The sequence below is a fragment of the Lutra lutra genome, chromosome 12 (genome assembly GCF_902655055.1).
Source record: "Lutra lutra chromosome 12, mLutLut1.2, whole genome shotgun sequence".
Classification (NCBI taxonomy): domain Eukaryota; kingdom Metazoa; phylum Chordata; class Mammalia; order Carnivora; family Mustelidae; genus Lutra; species Lutra lutra.
In genome coordinates, this window is record NC_062289.1 from 41,419,389 (window position 1) to 41,435,775 (window position 16,387).

Below are 16,387 nucleotides of genomic sequence, written 5' to 3' on the forward strand. Positions count from 1 at the left end.
CATGTTGGTCCTGCAAAGGACAGGGTGCAGGTAGAAGATGTTTAGGTATATGCTTGCTCTTGGCATGAGATGTGGTTCTGAGAATAGCATGGTTGGAAACTTGGTAGGGAAAGATAGAGGGGTAGACGGGGTGGGGGTAGGGTAGTGAAAGAAGTTAGGGGAAGAGGCAAGGAAAAGATGGAGTCAGTTGAGTGAGAATCTCGACATGCTCTGCTCCTTATGACTCAAGGTGATGGCTTGCTGCTCTTAGGCCAATTAAGAGCTAAATCCAACAATGGGAAATGGAAGTTTGTACTGGCTGTAGTGTGTGAGAATAAAAAGCTGTTGCTACATTAGTGAAGTGCAAAGTTTGGTCTCTGTAGCTGATGAGGAGCTTTTGTGTAATTGTTGAGTTCATAATGAATTGAACAAGCCCAAAGGGTAAAGGGTGTGGTTTTCAGTGTGATCTACTTTGGGGCTTTTCTAAGGAGGCAGTGAACCACCCAAGAAACCAGGTAGATATTATAGTTATGCACTCAAACTGGTAAACAAATGGTCGGGATGCAATGTAGGACAATTATCTTCTGCTGGGTAATTCATGCCCCTAGGTCACAGAAAAGACCACCCTTGCAACTCTCAATCATTTCTGAGATTTCTTGGAGGATTTCATCAAAGTGTCCACAAACAGATCAGATGATGCCATGTGTACCACTGCCCTTGGGCAGATAACCCCCACTCTCCCACTGGGAAGATCTGGATCCCACAACATGGCTCCCTGGGGAGAAGAAAAGGGAATGTCATTGTCTTTTACTTTGGAGGGGTATCAAACTGATGATGCATTGTATCTTTCAAAGATGAAGATTTTTGAATCACTGTCTTCCTCAGTCTCAGGCATGGGGGAGCCAGGACAAATTCTGAGTAATACACACCATACCATTCTCAGTTGTGTACGTTTCAGTCACCCAGAACCAAGGTTTTGTTCCTGGGCCAAACTATGCTTGTCTCTCCCCACTGCCCCCCCTTTTTTTTCCCCTTGTCTTTTTCCTGTAGGTGAAGTCTTTACCTCCTTCCTCACCCCATAATTATTATCAGTGTAACTTTTTGTAAATAACTTTACTCGATTATTAAAAAAAAAATAAAAAATTCACAGGATAATAAAGGGAAATAATTTTTTTTAAATTTTAGAGCTTCTAAAGCATTTTTTAAAATACAGCATTTGGTGATTGCAATGAATAAATAGATAGCTACATAAAATGTGTCCTCTGTTTCTGTGGCTCTTCCTAAAAGGTAAGGGCTGGCAACACATGGAAAACATGAATTGAAGGGCAGGAAAAAGGCTTCTGTCTCTCACTCACCCGTGTGCCTCTGGGTTTGGCATGTATGAGATGGGCCCACCAGAAACTGAGGTATGCACGAGGGTTGGGGGAACAACCCAGAAGAGAATGTCACCTGGGAGGAGAGTCAGGAAGATAACTTTGGTCCAGGAAACAATGCATTGGTTGTCAGAGGGCAAGACATGCTCATGAATACAGTATGTTGTTCATCCTGTTGATTTGTCTCTTGACTTCAATGCATGCCTAATTCCAATGGGATAGGAAGTGCTCTTATAAAATGAAATAATATTTTCACAAAAGCCTACAAACACTGATTACCAGCAGCACCAATACATGGTTTCCAGTTGGAAATAAAAGATGTAATAACCCTTCCTTTTGGAACCCATTGTAGTAACGAAATTTTGAGGATTCCTGGAGATGGTGGTGTGTGGCAGTAGATGATGATAATCCTGTAAAAGTGCTCATGTCTGAGCACTGTACCCATTAAAATACAGTCTTTAGATCTCACTGAAACCTTCCTTTTAGTCCAACATCTGGCATGTAGTCCACTGAACTACTTCTCCTTTCTTCAAAGCTCCAAAAAGCCCTTTCACTCATGTTACTTTGCTCACATTGTTTTATCTTCTTGGGATGTCTTCCCTTAGCCCCTGTCTCCTTTCTCAGCCTGACGAATTCTTTCTCACTTTTTAAAATGCATCTCAAAGACATACAAGTAGCTAACAGATGACAGACACATGAAAAAATGCTCAACATCACTCAGCATCAGGGAAATACAAATGAAAACCACAATGAGACAGCACCTCACACAGGTAGGAATGGCTAAAATTAAGAAGTCAGGAAATAACAAACGTTAGTGAGGATGTGAAGAAAGGGGAACTTTCTTACATTGTTTGTGGGAATGCAAGCTGGTGCAGCCACTCTGAAAAACAGTATAGAGGTTCCTCAAAAAGTTGAAAATAGAGCTACCCTATGACCTAGCAATTGCACTATTAGGTATTTATCCAAAGGATACAAACATAGTGATTCGAAGGGACACATGCACCCCAGTGTTTATAGAGGCAATGTCTATAATAACCAAACTATGGAAAGAGCCCCGATGTCCATGAACAGATATATGGAAAAAGTTGTGGTATTATATATATAATGGGATATTAGTCAGCCATCAAAAAGAATGAAATTTTGCCATTTGCAATAACGTGGATGGAACTAGAACGTATTGTGCTAAGCGAATAAATCAGTCAGAGAAAGACAATTCTATGATTTCACTCATATGTGGAATTTAAGAAACAAAACATGAACATAGGGAGACTCTTAACTATAGGAAACAAACTGAGGGTTGCCGGAGGGGAGGTAGGGGGAATGGAGTAATTAGGTGATGGGCATTAAGGAGGGCACTTGATGGAATGAGCACTGGGTGTTATATGCAACTGATGAATCAGTTCTGAAATTAATAGTACACTATATGTTAGATTGAATTTAAATAAATAAATTAAAAATAAAATGCATCTCAAATGACCTCTCTTTGCAGGCTTTCCTGACTTCCTAGGAAGAACTAGTGTTTCAATACCCATTTCTATTATAATACTTAACACATTCTGTTATGTAAATTACCTGTTTACCTATTTCCATGCGAAACCGTTAACTCATAAAAGCAAGGTCTATATTCTAGTCACATGTGTTTCCTAAATGCCTAGCAGAGAGACAGGCTAATAGGGCTCGTGAATATTCAATGACCAATTGACCTACTGAAATAAGAAATACTATAAATGATTTGAAGATCTGTATTCTTTAAATACTGCCTGTTTGTTGTTGTTGTTTTGTATTTATAACATTCCACTTTGGGACTGAGATGACAGGAAAATCTGATTATCCATTTTCATTTCAATGGTGATTTTTTTTTTTTTTTCCCTTAAGAAAAAGGAGATTTCTTCTCTGCTTTGTAATTCCAAACCTTGGAGGAACAGCCTATTGGAAATAGATTCTTGGTGCACCTGCATGGTTCAGTGGATTAAGTGTCTGCTTTCACTGCCATCATGATCCCAGGGTCCCACATCAAACTCCCTGCTGGGCAGGGAGACCCTGCTTCTCCCCCCGCTCTGATCCTTCCCCAGCTTGTGCTCTCTCTCTCTGTCAGATAAATAAATAAAATATTTTTTAAAAAATGAAAAGAAAAGAAAGAAAGAAAAAAAAATAGATTATGGTAAATGCTTAAATACAATTTTGTTTTTCTGAAATGACATATTTATCACTTTAGGGAGTAGGGCATGACTCTTTCCAGTTAACATTTTGCTTTTCAAATGATCTAAAAAAGGGTTATGGGGAAATGGCTTAGGGAATTAGAATAATGAATATTTTTTTTTTTTCCAGACACCTGCTGGTTCTGAAGTTGTTGTGCAGGTTGTTCAAATGGGGCTGCCCTTCCCCCCGGTTCAGTGTGGGGTAACATGGGAAGAGCCTGCTCAGACAATGATGAGAGCAAGGGAGCACAGAAAATAGGTGGTGGGAGGAGGTGGGGTGTGTGTGGGGGTGGAGATAAGAAGGGGGAAAAAGGGGGAAGGGGTGCCTGGGTGACTCAGTGGGTTAAAACCTCTACCTTCAGCTCAGGTCATGATCCCAGGGTCCTGGGATAGAGCCCCGCATCGGGCTCTCTGCTCAGCAGGGAGCCTGCTTCCCTTCCTCTCTCTCTCTGCCTGCCTTTCTGCCTACTTGTGATCTCTGTCTGTCAAATAAATAAATAAAATCTTAAAAAAAAAAAAAAGGTTACTCAAGAGATATTTGCTGAATGAATGAAGTGAGGCAGATGGTATTCAAATAAGATTCTGAGTGACTATAAAGCTCAGGTCGATTCCAGGATGACCTATTGACTCCCAGGCTCTGATGTGAACAGAACTAACTAACTATGGAGTAAAAGAAGTGGTGCTCTAGCTCCTGTCTCTGAAAAGATCTTTTGTAAAATCTTAACAGGGAAGACTAATAGATACCTTAAGCCAGGTAAACAGGTATTTATCATCAAATTTTTGCTGCCAAGGCATCAAGCATCTATAATACATCAAACGCCAGAACAAAACAAGACACAAACCTTGCCACCAACTCGACCCATCTGTCCGCCAAATAAAAAACCACATTTTAAGAAACTTTGATCGGTAATGATGCTAATGTGGTATCAAGGCAAAAGTCATGCTAGACTCAAGGCTGCATTTGGTTAGCTCATTTTAGCTTTGAACTTTGGTCACATTCAATTCTTTAACACCACCGGATTATAGTTGTTTTCAAATAACAAATAAGACCCTTGTGAATCTTCCAGAGGAATCCAGCTGTTGCTGGCTAGAAGGAAAGATCAAAGGAAAGAGTCACTTGACCTCTTTGAACCACAGATTCTACTAATATGGAATGGCACATGAAGCCAGTAGATAATTACTTAAGGTTTTATAGTATATAAAACCATAGGGTTTCATAGTATAGCGGGGAGAGTCTATAGGAGGTCAAGGAGATGTTATACTAGTGAGCAAATAATCTGTCATTTGAATCATATGGTTATCAGAGGTTAGGTTATCAGAGGTTATCAACGGCTATCATATTAGTCATTGAATTAAAGCTCAGGTTTATTGTTTCTTCTTCTAGGATAAATTTGTTTCTAATTTCTGGAATAACATCAGAAATCAACTAGCAACCCTATGATAAAATATGGTAGAATATTTGGAGAATTTCAATGTGAATATTCTTCTACTCTCAAACTATATATCAACTTTATTGCAGTGTTGAGTTCTGTTGGATACATAACATGTACAAATATGCTAAGAATATTGAAAAAATCCAGAGTAGAATCATAACAAGTATTTATATGGGAAAGTAGGTTTATATAATAAAATGTATTTATTCAGTCTAGAAAGTTAAAGCTTGGGAAGAATAGTTATTTTCATGTCTATCAGTCAGCAAACATTTATTATTGAAAAATGGTTACATTTTTTTTTGTCATATTCAGTTTCTCACAGTTTTTAACATTCTCTTTTGAGTTTATATGCATCTACTTTTTGCTCTCTCTGCTTGACTACTTCTTATTTCCAAAGAGTCACCTTGGGCTGAGCCTTGGAATCTTCTCTGAATCTCTAGAAAGACAGTAAATACTCTTTCTATAGGCTCCTGGGATGCTCTGGACTTCTGACAGAGCATTTTTCCCTTTTAGGTTTTAGGCTTTAATTTTCCCTAAATAGCAAAACAAGACAAAACAACAATAACAAAACAACAAAACTCATTAAACTCCTTGAGTTCTCACACAGCGCTTAGAACATAATATGCAATCATAAATGCTGTGTAAATGAGTAAATCAAGTGAAATAAATGATTTTTAATCCTTTCGGGAAAAAATGTGATCAAAGAATAAGGAGGGTAATATGGAGAAAGTGATGTTGGGAATCCACAGAATTCAAAGAAATCTCTTTTAGATTCCCCCTCCCCCCACCGCCAAAGTAATCCTGGGAAATCCACTTGAAAATTTGTGGAGGGGCATCTGGGTGGCTCACTTGGTTAAGCCTCCCACTTTTGGTTTTACCTCCAGTGGGAATCTGAGTTCTGGGATCCAGCCCCAAGTGGAGCTCATGCTGAGCTGTGAGTCTGCTTCTCTGTCGCTCTCTCCTTCTGCCCCTTCCCTTTCTCGTGCATGCTCTCTTTCCCTCTAAAACAAATAAATATATTTTTAAAAGAAAGAAAAGAAATTTTGGGGATTTCTGGATTGAACACTTTTAGCTTTAAGGCTTTTTTATTTAAATGAGGTTTTAAAAGTACATAAAGGCACAAACCACATCCAAAACATTATCTTCCCAAGGTCTAAACTAAAGAAACTTTAAACTACAAAAGGAAACAATCTTGGATGAGAGGCTACTTTCTGAGAGAAATGAAATCCAACTTATTCAGGACTAATGTGTATGGGGATTAACTTGATATTATGTGTGGTCATCGAGGTCATCTCTTGGAAACATTCAGTTCCCTGGAGATAAAAGTAAATGGGAATGTGCTAAATTATGGAGAGGCAACTCAGGTCCCTCACCCAGGGCCCTCCATATCCCCCAGCATTCCCTATGTCTGCTGCTCCAGAAATGAACGCCTCCGCCTAATTCTCTGCCCATCACTTTAGCACCTGGCTTCCATCTCCAGGCCCAGAGGCTGCCTCCTTCCGTTGACCTTTTGGATATGTCTCACAATCAGAAGGAACAGATCTGAAATACCTCTGTGGCTGTTTTCATTCTGACTTAAATTGCAGTTGACTGTTTACACATTTCCTCCTAAGTATTCACCCTTCTTTTATACATGTGTGCACACACACAAACGCACACTCAAATGTAAGCTCTTAGAAGAAAAAGATTGAGTCACAGAGTTTTTCATATTGTAACAATGTTTTCAAAGAAGGAAGAAATAATAATGGAGAGTAAATTCATGGGAAGTGAGGAGTTAATGCTTGTGGATCGTTTTCCTAAATAAAAGAAAACTATAAAAGAAAGAAAGCATAGAAGGGAGTGAGGGAGGGAGGAACAAAGGGAGGAATGGAAGATATTTGGGCACAAAGTCTACTGTATATTGAAAAATGCAATTAGAAAGCAGCATTTTTGGGTGCCTGGGTGGCTCAGTTGGTTAAGTGACTGCCTTTGGCTCAGGTCATGATCACAGAGTCCCAGAATCGAGTCCCGCATCGGACTCCCAGCTCCATGGGGAGTCTGCTTCTCCCTCTGACCTTCTCCCCTCTCATGCTCTCTCTCTCTCTCTCTCTCTCTCTCTCTCTCTGTCTGAAATAAACAAATAAAATATTAAAAAAAAAAGAAAGCACCATTTATATACCCTTAAATTGGGAGTATTACAATAGCATATTTTTGTGTCTCCCTTTTTAATAAAGAATTTATGGTAAAAAGACATTAAATAAGGGAAGAAAAAACATGGTTAAGGGAAATGGAGAGATGTACTCTGCTGTTTTTAAAATGTTCCCTGAGATTAATTCATACTAGGATGTGGATTTTGTGACCTTGCATATGTAATCCTGCACTTACTGTATCTGTGAAAAATAAAACAGAAGCCTACCCAGTTTGATTGAGATCATGGATTAGCCTAAAGAAAGTTGAAGAGACCTAGTTTTCTTAACTGGCTAATGTGATAAAATGGGAAAATTCTCAAAAACTGGAGGCTGGTTGGTAAAAACGACCACATTTAAGTTGCAGGATTATGGAGTTACCCCAAACTCTGAAAATGGCATAGCTATTTGATATGTATATGTTTATCTAAAGTCAGAATGACCTTCACATGAAAGGAAATCATTTATTTTCTGGGTCAAAACAAAATTCTTTGACCCTGTAGAAGACAGAACTTTTTTAAAATGTCTGTTTGTATTCCTTTATCCACACATATTATTGATTTTCTTCACCTCTTCTCACAAATCCTGCATCTAGAATCCTATTCTCATAAGCCAGATCACAAAAACCCACCCACTCTGTCATCACCACCATTTTTTTTTTAAAGATTTTATTTGTTTATTTGACAGACAGAGATCACAAGCAGGCAGAGAGGCAGGCAGAGAGAGAGGAGGAAGCAAGCTCCTTGCTGAGCAGAGAGCCCGATTCGGGGCTCAATCCCAGGACCCCGAGATCATGACCTGAGCCGAAGGCAGCGGCTTAACCCACTGAGCCACCCAGGCGCCCCAACCACCATTTTTTAAGAAATGTTTATCAGCCCTCAAGTGGAGTGTTTTGGCAGCCGTCACTCTGGAAACCACTCTGGAGATGAGAGGATTGTCTCATTCATCACCTTGGAGAGAGGGTGGGGGTGTTGCTTCCGGAGGTGGGTTTGGAGAGGAACCCAAGGCTCTAAGACCTCACCAACACGTCCCCAGTATTCTATGAAAGCTTCTTCATCTTCCTCTTACATACCAACTCAGCTCGTAGAGATCTTGCTCTTTTCTCTTTATGGGCACTCCATCTATGTTGCTTTCTTAAAGCATAGTGATCCCGGACATAGGAAGCTTGTACCAATCGTTTCTGGAGGGCTTGGATACTTTTCCAGGTTAAACCAGACAAGTACTGATTTCTGACTTTTATTATCAGAAAGGCAAGAAATTAGGTAAGAAGTTCTGTGTCATAATGCAGTCGGGATTTTTTTTTTAACTGGGGCACTAATGGTTACCTTTTGACAAAAGAAAAGAACTCAAAAACATTCTCGTTTAGAACAACATCAAAGATGACAGTATTGGGGTGCCTGGGTGGCTCAGTGGGTTAAAGCTTCTGCCTTCAGCTCAGGTCATGATCTCAGGGTCCTGGGATCGAGCCCCATGTTGGGCTCTCTGCTCAGCAGTGAGCCTGCTTCCCTTCCTCTCTCTCTGCCTGCCTCTCTGCCTACTTGTGATCTCTGTCAAATAAATAAATAAAAATCTTAAAAAAAATGACAGTATCAAAAAATTTTTTGGAAGATTAGAAGTGAAGGACACAAAACATGGGCTGGGAAAAGAATTCTAGTTTGCTTTTTAAGAAAACTATTTCATCCAGGAGAAAAACATGTCCTTTGAGATGTATAAAACTTGGTAATAAAGATTATAAATTTCAGAATGTGATTTCTAAAAAAAAAAAAAAAAAAAAGGCAACAACAGGATCTGGTATTCTATGTGAAAAATACTTTGTTGACTTAATCTACATACAGATTTTCATTAAAAAAAATACACACACACCACACTAAAACTGCTTATTCAGTGACGCTGCTCACCAAAGGAATTATTCTTTGACTCTGTTTTTAGTTGGGCGTGGAAAGGTAATTTTCCCCCTTGGCTGGAAGCTTGGGGAGGAGCCAAAGTGAACACCCATGTGAACACAAAACAATTAGGAAAGATTCATTCTGAATCAGTTGGTTCCCATGAACAAGCTGGGATTTATTAATCTACCCTGATTAAAATTAATTAAAATACAGGCTTGGGAGTGGGTAATCAAGTGAACAGGAAAAAAGACAAGCAGAGGTAACTAAATATTCAAACATGCTGAGATCACAAGGATGAACATTAGTAAGAAATATAATGTTAATACCATTATTACTTTTCTTATTAATCATTATTTTTAAAGAATGCAAAAAGTATTAGTGTTATGATTTCTATCTCACAATATAGACATATATCATAGACAGATATAATTCTTGAAAATTTGATCTTCTTAATACTTAGAATACATAATTCTTTTAAAATAAAGAGATTTGTTTCAGTTTTCTGATTAGACTATGCCAAGTCAAATTACTAATGATATGAGGTGGTTTTCTTTGAGAAATTAAAAATAAATCTTATTTGGAAATAAAACTTTCTTTTCCAACTTTTACAGAGTTAAAGGTTTTTTTTTATGGAAACATTAGAGTATGTAACAACTTTCTTTAATACAATATTTGCTTTAAAGCAGAGGCCAACATAATTGTTATAGATAGTTGTCTAATGTGCATGGGATGTTTGTTTTCAAAGTTATGAGTGAGAGGTCAAATTCTACCCATCAATTTTATTGGTACAGCTACAAATAGCTTTGGAGGAAAAAACAAAAAGGCACCACCCAAAAATCGTTATTTAATTCACAAGTGTAATTAGTTACAAGGATTTTCAGCCATGATTTTGAAGTCTTAGAGTATTATTCCAGCTAATAACAGCACAGATCAACGGTGAAAAGTTGATCTGATTATGGTATAATTCTGAGAGTTACCTTGCTTTGATCATGAAAATATGTTGTGTGCATATAGATTGAAAATAAAACCTCCTGGGATTTTATCTTCTTGAGAAGTTCTACTAGTTCAAATTCATTTTCCGAATTTTGTTTCTCCACTTTATACAAAGCAGACTCATAGTTGGACTTCCAGAGTAACTTTATAGTGGTATAAAATAATCTCTGGTGGAAAAAGCACAGTGCTCCATATTCAGAGTTAGGCAGACAAAGAAAAAGTTAGGTTTAAACAGTTTTGATTAGAGAGTAGTGAGCGCATTGGAAATCATTATTGACTCGAAATAAAGAGGCCTCTCTGCTCCTATAACTAGCAAATGACACATCACTGAAGTAATTGGTTTCATTTTTCTCACCTGAAAAATATGGCAATAGCCACCAACCAACACCCACTTATTTAACAGGAGTATTTTGTTTGTAGTGATTATAACTGAGAAGAATTTTGAACTTGGAAGATATGGTGCAAAGACAATTTTAACACATCAAATTTTACCTTAGTATTTAGGCAGAATCTCTATAATCCTATAATCTGAATAGTTTTTGACTTCCATTTTTCAGAAACTATAGAAGTAGTTTACCTTTTATTAGAGAAAAAACATAACATTAAATGCTATTTTTAATTAAAATGCTCTCTTAGTTGAGGTGATCAGTTTTTATCTATTATCTTTATCTATGTATTTTTACATGTAATAATCATATTGTATAAATCATCTACTTCATAATATTTTTAGTGAATATGATTTTGCATTTTTAAAAGTATTGTGATAGTCTATCCTTATCAGAATTCTCTCATTAAATTGTCTCATAAGAGAAGCCTGGGTGGCTCAATCAGTTAAGCATCTACCTTGGGCTCAGGTCATGATCCCATTGTCCTGGGGTCAAGTGCCCCATCAGGCTCCTTGCTCAGCAGGAAGTCTTCTTCTCCCTCTGCCTACCACTCATCCTTCTTGTGGTATCTCTTTGACAAATAAATAAATGAAATATTTAAAAACAAAAAATTTAAAAAATAAACTGTCTTATTAAACCAATATATTTTGGGTTTTTGACTTCTTTCCCCTTCAATTTTGCTTTGTTATATAGATGTCCCATTAACATATCCATAAATTTCTCTTTGCTGTTTTATTTATTTATTTATTTAGATTTTATTTATGTATTCAGAGACACAATGAGAGAGGGAACACAAGCAGGGGGAGTGGGAGGAGAAACAGGCTTCCCGCTGAGCAGGGAGCCTAATGTGGGGCTTAATCCCAGGACTCTGGGATCATGACCTGATCTGAAGGCAGATGCTTAAGGACTGAGCCACCCAGGCGACCCTCTCTTTGCTGTTTTAAATGGCTTCCTTAGGATGGCCATTATTAAACTAAAAGATAGTATTTCCCTCCCCCCAAGTCTACCCTCACTTTATATATTAGCTTCTTTTTTTTTAATTTATTTATTTGAGAGACAGAGAGAGAGCATGAGAGGGGAGGTCAGAGGGAGAAGCAGACTCCCCATGGAGCTGGGAGCCCGATGTGGGACTCGATCCCAAGACTCCGGGATCATGACCTGAGCCGAAGGCAGTCGCTTAACCAACTGAGCTACCCAGGCGCCCCTATATATTAGCTTCTTGAAGGAAGGGAGTATTTATTGCTGATACCTATGTTCTAGGCCTTTAGCATGGCTACTCAATAAAAATCTGTTGAATAAATAAATGAACAAATTTCCAGAAATGGAAGAACTATGATATGAGCTTCTTTATTATTCTTGAAATATATTATTCCCAAACACATTGCATAGTTTATAAAGCTAGTAACTGTTTTCTTGGGCCGATTTCACCACAACATAGTTGTCACCATCATTGAAAATATTTTTGGCACTCCTTGGATATAACACGTCATCTCAAGATTGTTACAAGTTATGATTCTTTGTGAGAAAAGACAAATATTTTTCAAATACTTTTGGAGTACTAATTTTAAAATATCTTTACTTAACCACTGTTCAATTATTTATTCATCTAATTTAACACCCACTCAATATTTGTTATTTGGAGTGTATGTTACAGAATTTATTTCTCCTACTTGTACCTTTCAGATAACTTTGTCATTAGCCCTATTTTTAAGCACATATCCTATTCTGTCTTTTGATAGAGTTAGAGGATGTTGTAATGGTTGAAAGGGTACTCTGGAATCAGACTTGCTGGATTTGATCCCATTTCTACATCACTGCTACCTCAAGAAGTTCCTTCACATTGCTGTGCCTCAGTTTTCTCATCTTTAACAGTAAGAGAACCTACTCCAATGTTTGTGATAAAGATTAAATTAGATAGTATTTGTGAAGTGCATGCACTCAAACAATGTTAGCTATTACTATCTTTCTCTTTAGTTGTGAATTGCTGAAAAAAAGACTGTATTTTATTAATTTTTGCATTACTGATAATTATCACAGTAAATATCAGGTAGTAGTTATTTAATGAATAATATTTTAATCTAGAGAAAAATTTTTAATGGGTCCTTTTTCAGCTTTGGAAATCACCAAACCATTCTGGATAGATCTCTAAAAGAGCAGATAATTAGACTAATTAAAAGTAAAATGATTATGGGGCCCCTGGGTGGCTCAGTGGGTTAAAGCCTCTGCCTTCATCTCGGGTCATGATCCCAGAGTCCTGGGATCAAGCCCCACATTAGGCTCTCTGCTCTGTTCTCTGTCAAAAAAAAAAAAAAAAAATCTTTAAAGGTAAAATATTAGATAGAAAAATGAAATTATTTGAAAAAATATATATATCCTTGAAAGTGCAGGTTTATTCAGTGTGATTGAGTTGAAGATTTGACACCTCCGCTGTTTTTCAGAGACTTTGTTGATGGGTAAAGTTGGCTTGCTGGGTAAATGTCTAAAAAGTTTATTGACTTTCATTTACCAAAAAGGTGCTAAATACTAAGGTGGGATATGGGACCTAAATACATCACAATTGGAATTTTTAAGATCTGGGTCCAAGACTCTTCAATCAGCATTAGAGTATAGCTCTAAACTCCATGGTCACCCACCAGAAAGGATAAAATAGAAAGGCAGAAAATATTGAGGGTTGTCAAAAATGTAGAGCAATTGGAACTCTCACACATTACATTTGGAATGTAAATTGTTAGAAACACTTTGGAAAATTGTTTGGTGCTATTTACTAAAATAAATGAACATGTACTTACCCTGTGGTTTACTAATACCATCTCTTTGATATATATCTGTCATAAATGAATGAATATATGCACTGAAAGACATATGGGAGTGTTTGTGGAGGAACTACTATGTGTCATATCCCCAAACTAGAAATTGCTCAAATGTCTATCAATAATAGAATGGATAATATATGACAATGTATTCATATAGTGGAATACTATACAGCAATGAGAATAACTAATCAATAACTACCCCCAAACATATGAATGAATTATACAAACATAATATTGGGTGGAAGAAGCCAGATACAGAAAAGAACATACAGCATTGTTTCATTTATTTAAATTGACAAAAGCTCAGGGCACCTGGGTGGCTCAGTGGGTTAAGCATCTGCCTTCGGCTCAGGTCATGATCCCAGGGTCCTGGAATCAAGCCCCTCATTGGGCTCTGGGCTCAGTGGGGAGCCTGCTTCTCCCTCTGCCTGCCACTTTCCCTGCTTGTTCATGTGCTTTCTCTCTGTGTCAAATAAATAAATAAAATCTTTAAAAAAAAAGAATTCAAGGGGTGCCTGGGTGGCTCAGTGGGTTAAGGCCTCTGTCTTCGGCTTGGGTCATGATCCTGGGGTCCTGGGATCGAGCCCCACATCGGACTCTGCTCAGTGGGGAGCCTGCTTCCTCCTCTCTCTCTCTCTGCCTGCCTCTCTGCCTACTTGTGATCTCTGTCTGTCAAATAAATGAATAAATAAATAAATAAATAAATAAATAAATAAATAAATAAATAAAAAAGAATTCAAGCTAGTAGTTACATTTGAAGTTAGTGACAGAGGGCCTTCATGTTCTAGATCATGATCAGAGGACTAGTTACACAGGATATAGTTACCTGATAAAAATTCATTGAGCCATATGCATGTGATAGGTGTACTTTTCATAGGCATCATAGCTAGCCCATATTTATATCATATGTTAGTTTAAAAACTAATTAAACTTTCCCTATGAGTCCGAACAGCTTTTATAAAGAACTTTTTGAATCTCTTTAGAACTGTCTAAGGGAAGCAGGTTAGCAAAATACACTATAAAGCCCTTTTCCCAAACTCAAGATCCTGCTTTTGTGTGGCCAGAAGCATGTACGTTTACTCTTCTCTGTCTGGAAGAATAACCCTAAGGCGGCTTTCCTAAAGTTTGAAGGAAAACAAATCAAAAACAAAAAAACCACAAAAACCCTCTCCCTGGACTTCTGACTCAGCCACAGGAAAACCTGGCAATAAGGTCCAATGTTTACCCACTCTATCTAAGAACCTGGGAGCCTTTATGTAAATGGGATTCCTCTGACACAACGGCTATACCTGAAGAGGTCAAACATGGTGGGCTATTACTCACTCACCAATCGTAGAAACTAAGAGTTTACATTACGTTCTTGTGTCCTCATTTCCTTGTACTGGAAGCCCAGAGAGGAGAGTCAGTTTCTAATGGGACATTTGTTAGTGGGTGGTGGCTCTGGGCACTGCACCTTTGGTGTGACCAAGCTGTTGTACCCGTGGGCAAAGGAGGAGGGAGGGACGCTGAGGGTGTCTCTGCCCTGCCTCTTCTTTTCCTTTTCACTTTGGCAGCAAATTGCATATAGACCTCGATATTGCAGGAGAGATCAGGAAATAAATTTGTCTCAAATGCAGAGTACCAAAAATTTCTAGGTAGCTAGCTAGCATGGACTAATAACACACATTCCTTCTTGCTAACTTTGTTGTTGTATTGTGTGACTTCAGTTGAGCTCCAGAAATGAGCTTGATGCTGTCCACAATTCGCTTATTACACATTCCATGAGATTAGGGAGTTTAAAATACAATTAGTGTCATCTCTGTTTTCAGTGATAATTAAATTATGTATGTGTTGCCCTTTTATGCTTGGCGTGAAATCAACTTGTTGGCTAGAACCAGTGGTTTTCACTCTACTTGGTTTATGGCAAAACTGACTTCCTCGCACAACAGTTACTGAATTTCTTCTGTCCTTCCCAAATGTCCAAATCTTCTTCACTTGGCAGATGATATGACCTACCCTTTTTTTTTTCAACTCATGAAAAAACTTACTGCTTCTTCCTCTATGTTATTTTCCAAATTTATTTCTTCTTACAATTCTGATCACTGAGATTTTTTTTTTTTTCTGGCCTCTACATCATTTCTCCTTCTCTCTGTCATTCCCCAACATTATAATCCTGGTTATTATTTTTTTCTTGCCTGTGTCCTCTATCTCCCAGGGTAGTTGTTAATTGCTTATATGAATTCTCCCCTTGTTTTTTATGTTTCAACTTTTGCTTCTTTCTTATTTCTCTCAAGTTCCCCGTGCAGAAATCATGTCATTTTCTCTTTTTTATATTTCTATCTTCTGTTATATCACTCATGCTTAAGTGACCCAATTTTTGTTAAAATATCTTTCCCATTCTTTTCATAAATTTCCTCTCTTTCTCTCTCTCTTTTTAAAGATTTTATTTATTTACTTGTCAGAGAGAGAGAGCACAGGCAGACAGAGTGGCAGGCAGAGGCAGAGGGAGAAGCAGGCTCCCCGCTGAGCAAGGAGCCCGATGTGGGACTCAATCCCAGGACGCTGGGATCATGACCTGAGCCGAAGGCAGCCACTTAACCAACTGAACGACCGAGGCATCCCTAAATTTTCTCTTTTTCAAGACTTGTTTAGCAAAGCGTAAAATAAAGGAGCCCATCTTCATCTGTATGTATAATGTGCTGGCTGGGTGTTAATATGACCCTGTGACACTAGCTGAGGAATTTGGACCAAATCTTCTAAGAATTTTTAACTTGCTAATCTCAAATACACAAAAAAGCAGCTGTATGGCATGAATATGTTGGAAATTTTTGGTTTTCAGTTTATTAGTAGACTGCATAGACCTTTCCTCGTCTCCATATTCTCTTCTTCCCCCTTATTCAATAACATCCAGATAAATCATTACTCCAGCCATTGCCCATCATCACCCAGAGTCTTGCTGTTGTTGCTTCTGTGAGTTCAAGTCCAGTCCTGGTGCTTTTCTCCAGCCTTCAGATAATACTCCAGGAAAACCCCTAATATCCCCTAGGCTCAAAGACTCAGAAACTGAAAAGGGAAGGAACAAGGTGAAGAAAGAAAAAATAAGTAAGTGTAAGAAAGAAGAATGATATGCAGGAGAGAAAAGGAAAGAAACAGAATGAAGGAAGATTAAAAAAAAATGCAAT

The 16,387-nt window shown here is 38.0% G+C and overlaps 1 long non-coding RNA gene across 1 annotated transcript in view; it reads left to right on the forward strand.

The window, feature by feature from the left end:
- The window catches only part of LOC125082157 (uncharacterized), a 238,107-nt gene that overhangs the window by 187,164 nt on the left and 34,556 nt on the right, over positions 1-16,387 (forward strand). Inside the window, exon 3 of the long non-coding RNA XR_007121901.1 lies at positions 12,155-12,284. This is a non-coding gene — a long non-coding RNA (uncharacterized LOC125082157). The remainder of the gene's footprint in view (positions 1-12,154; positions 12,285-16,387) is intronic.